Here is a 12,109-nt window from a genome sequence, read left to right as displayed (position 1 = left end):
AAAATCTTTTTGTTTTGAACTCCGTGACTAGGAGAGAAAAAATCTTTTGTTTTAACCTCCGAGCTGAAGAGGGAAAAATCTTTTGTTTTGAGTTATCCTCCTTAACTTAAACAAACAATCGGTTTGTGTAAGTTATGACCGAGGAGGATATGAAAAAAATCTTTTAGAAGTGATGAACTTACTTGGTTATTTTTTGTAGAGGTAATATCCTCGTATGGTTTGTTATAGGGGTTGTCTCCCCGTATCTTTGTTCGAGTTACTCCTGAGAGATCTTAATTTGAGAGTTTGGTGTAGCTTCGGTGATTTTCCCTTTGTAAAAGCTTTAACTTAGTTGAGCTACCCCCCATAGCTTTAGTCCGCGACCGCGGGCTAAGTCGTTCGAGGCGGATAGTCAAGTCCTCTTGGTATCCTGGACGATGGTGTAAAAGAGATCTCGGAGTTCGGAGTGAGTCTTAGGGCTTCAACCTGTAAATACTTGAACTTTCCTTTTCAAATGTATCTTTTCTTTTTCATGTAAAATTTTTTTTGTAATGAACAAAATTTCAATGTTAATGAATGGAAGTCTTGAATTTTTTGACTTTCACTTTCCTTATCTTATTAGTCGTAGAACCTCATAATTTTTCAAACTGAATTGAACATCTTTACCTGGAAAAAAGTTTAAAGTTTCTCACTCAAAAAGTTCTTCCGAGACATATCTCGGTTTCTTATAAATCTTACTTTTTATACTAGAGTTACCTCCAAAACTCGAACAAACAATCGGTTTGTGTCAGTTTTTTTCGAGGGAAGAACTGGTCTAATTTTTTGAAATTTAAGCTACCCCAAATATTTTGAACAAACAATCGGTTTGTTGAAAAATTTTACAGAGGAGAATAAAAAAACTATTTGCATCAAAGTGTTGAGTCTTACTTGATGATTTTTTTAAAGAGGTTTTATCCTCATACCTTCCTGAAGCTTTTCCTTCCTGAAACTTTATCATTCTACAACTTTGTCATCCTAAAGCTTTGTCATTCTGAAACTTTATCTCCCTGAACCTTTTCCTTCCTGAAGATCTGTCTTTCTAAACCTTTACCTTCCTGTTTGTTTTCCTGAAGCTTTATCATCCTGAAGCCTTATCTCCTTAAACCTTTACCATCCTGAACCTTTGTCATCCTGAAGCTTTGTCATCCTTGAAGCTTTATCTTCCTGAATCTTTACTGAAACTCTTTCTGAAGCTTTATCTTTTTTATGCTTTATCTTTCTGAATCTTTATCTTTCTGAATCTTTCCTGAAGTTCTATCATCCTGAAGCTTTTTCATCCTGTTTACCTTTCTGAAGCTTTATCTTCCTGAATTTTTATCTCCCTGGATCCTTCCTAAAGCTCTGTCATACTGAATCTTTCCTGAAGCTCTGTCATACTGGAGCTTTTTCTCCCTGAATCTTTATCATTCTGAAGTTTTACCTTCCTGTTTACCTTAATGAGCTACCCCCCATAACTTTAGTCTACGACCGCAGGTTAAGTCGTTCGAGGTGGGTAGTCAGGTCGCTGAGCTTTACCTTCCTTTCTGAAATCTTTGTGACCTGTAAAAGACTTTATATATTACTGAAATGAAATCATAACTTGAAATCTTTACCTTTTAATTTCTTTATCTCTGAATGCTCCAATCTTTTAACGTCTGGAGACCTCCAACCGAGAGGTTTTCTTGTCTTGGTGTCCTTTCCATAACCATTTCGGGTCGTCAAAGGAAAGGACTCGGGCCGATTCTATCTTGGATGTTCTTGTCCTTCCGAAAACTTGCAATCCCGCCGTCGTATCCTTTCCATAACCCTTTCGGGTCGTTCGAGGAAAGGATTCGGGATATCTTTAACCTTATCCTTCGGAAACCTCCAACCGGGAGGTTTCAACCCTTTGTATCCTTTCCATGACCCTTTCGGGTTGTTCGAGGAAAGGACTAGGGCGGATTCTAATCGGGATATCCATCATCTTATCCTTCGGAAACCTCCAACCGGGAGGTTTCAACCCTTTGTATCCTTTCCCTGGCCCTTTCAGGCTATTCGAGGAAAGGATTCGGGTGGATTCTTCTTTGGATATCCTTAGCCTTATCCTTCGGAAACCCCCAACCGAGGGGTTTCAACCTTTTGTATCCTTTCCCTGGCCCTTTCGGGCTGTTCGAGGAAAGGATTCGGGCGGATTCTAGTCCTCATCCTTCGGAAACCTCCAACCGGGAGGTTTAAACCCTTTGTATCCTTTCCCTGACCCTTTCGGGTTGTTCGAGGAAAGGATTCGGGCGGGTTTCTTTCCCGAACATCCCCACCATAACTCTTTCGAGTCGTTCGAGGTGGGGAGTCAGATGGATGCTGATGTAGCTTGATCATCTTTGGAGAAGTTTGATGAAGAAGTGCTTCCATTTTGTCTCGGACTGCTACTTTATTCTTAGCAGAGATCAATCGATACCTGGGGACTGTCTGTTCTTCCTTGCTCTCGGTGTTGGACTAACTGAGAGACTTTCCTTGTTTTTTCTGCAGGGTTGTCTCCCCGGCTCTCAGTGTTGGACTAACCGAGAGACTTTCCTTGTTTTTTCTACAGGGTTGTCTCCCTGGCTCTCGGTGTTGGACTAACCGAGAGACTTTCCTTGTTTAATTTGTTGTAGGGGTTGTCTCCCCGTATCTTTTCTGCAAAAAGGGTTAACAAAGCACTGCATATACTAAAACAAAATAGCAGAATGCACAGTAGCACTATATATCCTTCTCATCTGTCGGGATGATTTTGTGATCCTTTCACTCACGGCAGGAGTAAGGCCTCAACACACGAGTCTATTTTATCAAAAAAATATATATATTTTTTCCTGGTTGATAAAAACCAACATTTATCCTTACTTTAACATAAATCATAGTTGTAAAAGAAGAGTATGAACTTATTTGGTGAATTCAATGAAGATGGACCGTCTTACTTGGAGCTCCTTATCCTGCACGCCACTCGATATGGTGCTCTTTGGGAGAGTTCCTCAAACTGGACCCTCGGCTCGGATTTGTCCCTCGGCACGTGACTGTGCACTTAGGAGGATGGCAAATCTAGAGGGGTCCTCAAAGTGTGACATTTGGAACTAGGAGCTCGGGCATAGTCTCCTCGGGATAGTACCCTCGGAATAATACTCTCGGTATGTGTCATCTCGGTACATACTTTTCGCCTCGGTAGAATACCCTCGGATCAAACTTCTCGGATTATACTTTCTTCTCGGTATATCACCATGGATCTAACTTTTCGCCTCGGTAAAACACCTCGGATCTAACTTTCTTCTCGGTATATCATCTCGAATCTAACTTTTTGCCTCGGTAAAACACCTCGGATCTAACTTTCCGCCTCAATAAATCACCTCGGATCTAACTTTTCACCTCAGTAAAACACATCGGATCTAACTTTTCGCCTCGGTAAAACACCTCGGAAATAACTTTTCACCTCGGTAAAACACCTCGGATCTAACTTTTCACTTGTGTAGAACACCTCGGAACTAACTTTCCGCCTCGGTAAAACATCTTGGATCTAACTTTTCACTTGTGTAGAACACCTCGGAACTAACTTCTTAGAAGGTTGCCACCTCAGGATAAAACTCCTCGGAGTATACTAACCTCTATACATACTCCCTTTTTCTCCTTCTTTTTCCTTTCTCTTCTTCTTTTTTCTTTCTTTCTTTCTTTCTTTTTTTTTTTTTTTTTTTTGATGTATCTAGAATTCATGTGCTGAACACTTGGAACATTACCAAACAAGACCGGTTTAACTGGCTTTTGAACAGAAGTACGACCGAATTGGCAAGTCATGTCTCGGTCATTTGGCAGTGACCCGAGCTCTTGGCACGTGATTGTTTATTTGATTCGGGTCTTCCTTGACGGCGCCATGTATCCACAATCCACACTTTGATTCTGTTTGTGTCCACAGCATCGTGTCTCCATCTTCTTCCTCCGAGGTGAACTAGTCACCAGAAGCCCATGCAAAGACCTGGACCACCGAGGTGACACCGACATTCCATTCCACTCAGAACCCACCGAGAATCTGTAAACAAGAAAACAAACCAGAGACTTCTCCTGGACCACCGAGGCGACACCACGCTCCTCGACGTCACACCTACCAGACCCGAACTCGACGTGGTGCTCTGCAGACGAGAGGGCTTCAAGGATGAGGCTTCTGGAACTTCTTGAAGTATCCAGAAGCATCTATGTTTTTTTTTTTTTTTTTTTTTTTTTTTTTTTTTTTTTTTATGGTCTCTCGGATCCACTTCTGAATTTTGGCTCGGGCATAAGATTCAAGACTGAGCCCAGAGCTTCTGGGAATTTCGGCAATGTCCTAGCATGTGACCGAGGACTTCACTCTCATAGCCCATACTCAAAGTTTCATAGTTAACACCCAGTCATGGAGATAATCGGGCCCTGACTATGACCCGCTGGACTGCCGGAGATGGAATTAGAACACCTCACCACACGGTTTTCTAGAGCTCATAGTGGAACCAGATTGCAGCCAGGACTTTCCTAGCTACCGAAACATGGTTGTCGAGGATGAACAGATCGTAGCCCAGGCCTTTCTCGTAAAGGTTTGCATGGTGTATCGGCAAGAGGCTCGGCTATAATCGGATTTGATGATTGAAGTTACTGGAATTGAATCCTCCTCGGTCACATGGTAGAGACCCCGAGCTCTCGTCACGTAGCTTGTCAAACTGGGTTGGTCCCTCCGTTATAACACCGCAATTCTTCATCCGCCCCACTGGAATTGATTAGAAGGGGTTCTAATTCATAACCCCGTGAATGGAGGATCTGAACTTGACCCGAGATGAGCCAGCGTGAATCTTCATCTGGAGCTCGGACTGAAACGAACAACATGCTTTCAACAACCATCTGGGCGGCTGGGGAGACCAAATCTCCGAGACAACGACCCGATTCGCACCCAATTCGAAGGCTGATCCGAGGTGGAGACATTCTGGGTTTTGTCGAACTCAGACCTCTGGGTTCAGCGCCGCGTCAAAGACTTTGAGATCGAGCAGATTCTGGTTTCGCTCTCCGCCAATTTTAACTCCTGTTGGATCTCCCATTGACGAGAGTCTCTTCTGAACTTTAGTGGAAATCCAGATATTCTTTGGAGAAGAAGCTAGGAACTAGACGGGTTGGCTTATCCTTCTTTTTGGGCCAACTCCTCTTTTCTTCTCTTTGTATTTTTTGTTTGTCTGGGCCAACTCATTGGAAAGAGTTGGACTAGGCCCAATTCCCCAAGCCTAAGCCAATCGACCTGAAGCTTTCTTTTTTCTCTAAGGTGTTTCATCCGGATTTATATGCGTTAAAACATGCCCGATTATAGATGGATGCGGATCAGTTCTAAGTGAATATAGATTTGACTAGACTCGTGAAGATCTTGAAGAAAGAAACCATCGGCTGGTTTTAACCGTGATTTTTTTTTTTTGCCTGGTCACCGTTGCGGATTTTTTGTTGTTGCAAGAAACAAATAATCGTTCCCACAGATGGCGCCAAACTATTGGTACAGTTTCCGGTACGGTGACGTGTTGCCTTGTGATTCGTTGCCTTCCTTAATCTTCGCTCTCCTCGTAATCTGCAAAATAATAAACGGCTTGTCGGACTATGGGGGTGCCGACCGGACCCCCACTCCGATGCCTAAGTCAGTTCAAACTAATTTTCTGGAGAATATTTGTAATCTCAAAAGCTCAGAGAATCTGCTTGTTTTTTTAATACCTGACGCCGTAGTCTTATTTATAGACTCACAGTTCACAGTTATAAAACCGCTAGAGTGCTTGAAGCATAATTTAATTAGGAGTCTAAGTCCTAGATCACATAGTCTTGAATTTTATCTTTCTGATTAAGAGTCTGAGTCCTAGATCACATAGTCTTGAGTCTTATCTTCACAGAATTCAAATTGGGTAGTAGAGTCCAAACTGGATAGGACACTACCTCTTTAGCTAATGTCATTCTATTATGTACCTTATCCCATATTTGATGGGATAGAAGCCTATTTTGATATATTCTGAATATCTGTCTTTTTGGAGATAACGAATGGTCTTGTACTTGGGTCTGATTTGGCCGGGCCAACCCGATAGGCTCGGCCCCTGATACTACCTTAGGCCCACATGTCTTTGGTGTTAATTATTTCTCCAACAATAACTGCAGTTTATACGCAAAATTCTTGAATAATAACATATGAGTAATAAAAGCTTGACATTAAAAATCACATAAGTAAATGTTTTGTAAAATTTCCCAACACTTTTTCAAAAGATTTGTAATAAAATCTTGTTAGGGGTTTTTCGGTGTTGTATCCCCTTACCTTGATGAACAAAAGTTTGGAATGTCATTCTACTTATACAAATCACAAGGGTAAATTTATAGGGGTATTCTGAATTTTAGATAGAAGTTTAAATAAAAGTACCCCATATATAATATATCATTTATAACAAATAACTATAAATCTTAAAATTTAGTAAATTCCTACATGTATAAATTTTTTTATCCAAATTAGAGCTTGTAAATACAGTTCTTATATATATATATATATAATTCCCTACGTAACACATAAAAATCTTGCCTTCAAAACTAAATAATCATAGAAAAATCATATATGTGAAGCTTGAGACATATGAAGAATTTTGTTAATGATCACCTAACACCAATACTCACGGGTTCTCCCAAAACATCATGAAAACAATTACAAAAAGTATTCGGCCTAAAACAAAATATCACTACAACCAATCAATCAAGAGTTCACACACACATACAGAAAATAGGAAAAACATCCAATTGACCGTCCAAACACCCAACAAAGCTATTAAGTAGAATAATCCATATACTTTAAAGTGTTATCTTCATAATCATAATTTTCTCAAGAACCCAACCGTTTGTACAAAATAATTTCTGCCAAAACCCATTCGGTCTATACTAGAAATCAATGACAAAATTCCTAACAAAATACCCACTGAATTCTAGTTACAAAGATTACCCAAAAATCATAAAATAGAAAAATCAAGAACTCAAAATCATCCAAAATCACCAAACCAAAACTTCTCTTAAACTTAGAAATTTACCTCTCTACTCATACGATTTACCCAAGGAAATTGCCTCCAAAATCCTTCAGAAAATCAACCCAAATGGTAAAAGAACTAGGATTTTCATTTACCCATGAAGAAAATGAGGGTTCTACAATATGGGTGTCGGAAAAATCGCCGGAAAAACTCCATTTTCGGCGTTGCTGGCGCCGGCTGTGACCCATCAGCGTCGGCGTCCTTCCTAGCGGACGCAAATCTGCCGAAAATTTCCCCTCCCTTCCCCTTCTCTCTTCCTTCTCCTATTTTCTCTCTTACGTTCTCTCATCTCCCTCTTCTCTGACTCTTTTGGCTTCTCTCAAAGAAAATAGAAGAAAGCAAAACAAGAAGAAGAAAGAACGAAATGGAATAAAAGAAAGAAAAATAAATAAATTAAAAGAAAAGAAAAGAAGTAGATGTAAAACACATCCGGTCCTGACTTATGTGTGTGTGGTGTTCCAACCCAAAATATATATAATCGAGTTGTAGTAAAGGGGAAGGCTGAGCCACCTAAGGGAAAAGATGAGGGAACTAGCAAGAACAAACCCAAGGTAGATTTCAATCTTCAAGGAATAGAGATATTAAATATTTTAAATGTTTGGGTTCAAGGCACATCGTGTCTCAATGTCCAAACAAGCGGGTGATGGTTATGCGTGACAATGGGGAGGTAATGACTAATAGTGAGGATGATAGTGATAAGATGCCCGAGTTGATCGATCCTAGTGATGATGATGGAGTGGAATACCCCGTAGAAGGTGAGTCTCTTATTGCCAAGCGTGTTCTCAATACACAAATTAAGATAGATGATATGGAGTAGCAGAGAGAGAACATATTTCATACTAGATATTATGTAAACAACAAGGTGTGTAGAATGATTATAGATAGGGGAAGTTGCACTAATGTAGTTAGTACCACCCTAGTTGAGAAGTTGAGCTTACCCTTATTGAAGCATCCTAGACCTTATAAGTTTTAGTAGTTGAATGAATGTGGGGAGGTCAAGGTCAATAAGTAGGTTTTGATGGCTTTTACCATTATGAAGTATAATGATGAGGTGCTATGTGATGTAGTTCTTATGCATGTTGGCCATATTTTGTTGGGGAGGCCGTGGCAGTAGGAAATGAGGGTGATACATGACGGGTTTAGGAACAAGTACAGCTTTGTAAAGGATGAAAACACAATCAAGCTTGCTCCTTTAACCTCAAAACAAGTCTATGAGGACCAACTGAAGCTGAAAAATGAGATTGAGTAAAAAAGAAAGGGTGAGGCCGAAACCTCATGAAAAAGAGATAGTGAAAAAGAAAATAGAGAGGTGGCTGAGAATAAAGAAAAGAGAGTGGAGCCACGAGAGAAAACAAAAAGAGAACCTCGAGAGAGAAAAGGAAAGGCAAATATAAGTTTTTGTGCAAAGGAAAGTGAGGTTAAGAGGGTCTTCTTAGTAGATTAGCCTATGATCTTTCTTGTTTACAAAGAATTTTATCTTAATCTCTTGATGAAACTATCCAATATCTTCTTAGTTTGGTTGTTTCTTTGTTGCAGGAGTTTGAGGATGTATTTTCGAAGGAGATGCCGAGTGGGTTGCCACCCATTAGAGGCATTGAGCATTAAATTGATTTCGTACCTGGAGCCGTTATTCCAAACCGACCAGCCTATAGAAGTAATCCGGAGGAGACCAAAGAGATTCAAAGGCAAGTTGAAGATTTGATGAGCAAGGAATACGTGAGAGAGAGCATGAGCCCATTTGCAGTACTAGTACTACAAGTGTCAAAGAATTATGGGACTTGGAGGATGTGCGTTGATTGTAGAGTGGTAAACAATATTACGGTAAAGTATTGTCATCTCATTCCTAGATTAGATGATATACTTGATAAATTACATGGTTCATATATTTTCAATAAAATAGATCTTAAAAGTGGATACCATCAAAATTAGAATGAAAGAGTGAGATGAATGAAAAACTGCTTTTAAGACTAAATATTGACTTTTATGAATGGTTGGTTATGCCATTTGAAGTTACAAATGCGCCTAGTACTTTTATGAGATTAATGAACCATGTATTATGTGTGTTCATAGGCAAATTTGTAGTCGTGTACTTTGATGATATCCTAATGTACAACAAGAACTTAGATGAACATATTAAGCATTTGAGATGTGTGTTCGATGTGTTGAAATTTGCAAAGTTGTGTCCTAATTTTAAGAAATATACCTTTTGTATGGAAAAAGTTGTTTTTCTTGGTTATGTTGTTAGTACAAAATATATTGAGGTAGATGAAGAGAAAGTCAAGGCCATCAATAAATGGTCAATGTCTAAAGGCATCATTGAGGTAAGAAGCTTTCATGGTTTAGCTAGCTTTTATAGGCGTTTTGTTAAGGATTTTAGCACCATTGCTGCACCACTAACTAAAATAATTAAAAAGAATGTTTGATTTCATTGGGGGATTGATCAAGTGAATGCATTTGCTACTATTAAAGAAATGTTATGTTCTACACTTATGTTAGCATTACTTGACTTTAACAAAACTTTTGAGATTGAATGTGATGCCTCAAAAATAAGAATTGGAGCCGTTTTGATGCAAGCTAGGCGGCCCACAGCCTTCTTCAGTAAGAAGCTAAGTGGGGCGACCCTGAATTACTCCACTTATAATAAAGAACTTTATACTCTTGTTCGTGCTCTAGAGATGTGGCAGCACTACCTTTGGCCTAAGGAGTTTGTGATCCACACTGATCATGAGTCATTGAAGCATCTCAATGGTCAAGGTAAATTAAATAAGAGACATGCTAGATGGATGGAATACATCGAGACCTAGTCATCTGTTACAAGCAAGGTAAAGAGAACATTGTTGCTGATGCTTTATTGCGAAGGTATGTACTTCTTACTTCTATGAGTGCTAAAATGCTTGGGTTTGAATATGTGAAAGACGTGTGTGCCAATGACGTTGATCTTTTTGATGTGTATATGGCGTGTGATTAAGCAACATTTGGTAAGTTTTACAAGCATGATGGTTATTTGTATAAAGAAAGCAAATTGTGTGTGCCAAATTCTTCAATGCGTGAATTATTGGTGCTTGAGGCACATGGTGGGGATTAATGGGACACTTGGGTGTCAGGAAAACCTTAGAAATTTTACATGAACATTTTTTTTGGCCTAGGATGAGAAGAGATGTCACTCGAATATGTGGTAAGTGCATTATATGTAGAAAGGCCAAATCCAAGGTTTTACCACATGGGTTGTATATACCCTTACTCGTTCCTAGTGAGCCATGGGTAGACATATCCATGAACTTTGTTTTGGGGCTGCTTAGGACAAAAAAAAGGTAGAGATTCTATTTTTGTAGTAGTAAACAAATTTAGTAAACTGACACATTTCATTCCATGCCATAAAATAGATGATGCTACAAATATAATTGATTTGTTTTTCAATGAAATAATGCGACTCCATGGTGTACGTAGGAGTATTGTTTCTAATAGGGATGGTAAATTCCTTAACTACTTTTGGAAGGTTTTGTGGGAAAAACTAGGTGACAAACTTTTATTTTCCACCACTTGTCATCCACAGACTGAAGTAGTCAACATGACTTTAACTCAATTCGTACACACTGTCATTTAAAAGAATTTAAAAACTTGGGAAGACTGTTTACCATTTATAGAGTCTGGATGGACAAAGGAAGGCCGAATTGGTGAAGTCAATTCATGAAAGGGTACGGCTTCAAATTGCGCAGAAGAATGAAAAGTTTTCTTCCCAAGCCAATAAAGGGTGAAGGCGTGTCATCTTTGAGTTAGGAGATTATGTTTGGGTTCGCATGCGCAAAGAAAGATTCTCGGCCCATAGAAGGATTAAATTGTATCCTCGAGGAAATGGACCTTTCCAAATCCTTGAGAAAATTAATGATAATGCTTATAAAGTAGATCTTCCAGGTGAGTATAATGTCTTTACTACTTTCAATGTTTCTGATATTTCTCCCTTTGATGCAGGTGATGATTCGAGGTCGAATTCTTTTGAAGAGAGGGGGAATGATGGGCACCATGGTGGACCGAATCTTAAAGACCCATTGCAAGTTCTAGATGGGCCAATCACAAGGTCAAGAGCTAAGAAGATTAAGGAAGCAATGCAAGGATTGATGCAATCCACTTGGGTCGAGTTTGCAAATTTATCGAACAAGACCCCAACATTCAAGATGGGCTTGAACGAAGAAGAATCAATTTTAATCCATGTGATACAAACTACAGAGGGGGGCGGCATTGCCTAATGGTTTAGTGGAGACTCTTTATTTCATTAAGTATGGGTGTGTGGGTCTATTTTTATATTTCTATGGTTGTAGGCGTTTGAGCCTATTTAATTCATTAAGTGGACATCTTTTATTAGCTATAAAAGTGTAGTTTAGAATGTTTTGGGCTTGAAGATGTTTAGCCCATGTCTTTTAATTGGTGTAAACCTTAGTAGGTCCTAGGGTTTCATGGAGGGGTTTTAAAAAGACTTGTAGTCGCATTTTCTAGGAGGTTGAACGTGAATGGAGTTTTCTTCATAGAGACTTTTCAGTTTTATCTACTTGTTATTGATTGAATTAAGAACTTATCAAAGTCAAACCCTTTGTGGCATTCTCACTGAATCTAGGTTATTGAAACAATATTTCAACTGGTCTAGATCATTTTGATTTGATTCTTGGCTTTTTTGGGTAAGTTTTAATTTGATTGTAGGTTCAAGGGATTTCGACCCCACGGGTTCACATATGTGTAGTTCCATATGATATTTATTCTATCATTCCATTACAATTGATGTTTATTCTTAAGAATAATGCTAAAAACCACATTTTTATCTCACAATTATCCTATGGCACTGATGTGGCCATTCCAACTAACTTATGGATCGGTCATTGTTTTTTTTTTTTTTAAATAAAAATAAAAATTAAAGGGTTAGTTGGAATTGTCACGTTAGTGTTGTGGAATAATTATGAGATAAAAATGTATTATATAACATTACACTTGTTCTCAATCATGCATCTAAGCATAATTTCATTTTTTTTTCATACTTGAAGACAATTTTTTGCTTCGTGTTTACCAAATATTTTGTC

Source organism: Alnus glutinosa, chromosome 10 (assembly GCF_958979055.1).
Source record: "Alnus glutinosa chromosome 10, dhAlnGlut1.1, whole genome shotgun sequence".
NCBI classification, from domain to species: Eukaryota; Viridiplantae; Streptophyta; class Magnoliopsida; order Fagales; family Betulaceae; genus Alnus; species Alnus glutinosa.
Note: the sequence above shows the minus strand (reverse complement) of the source record.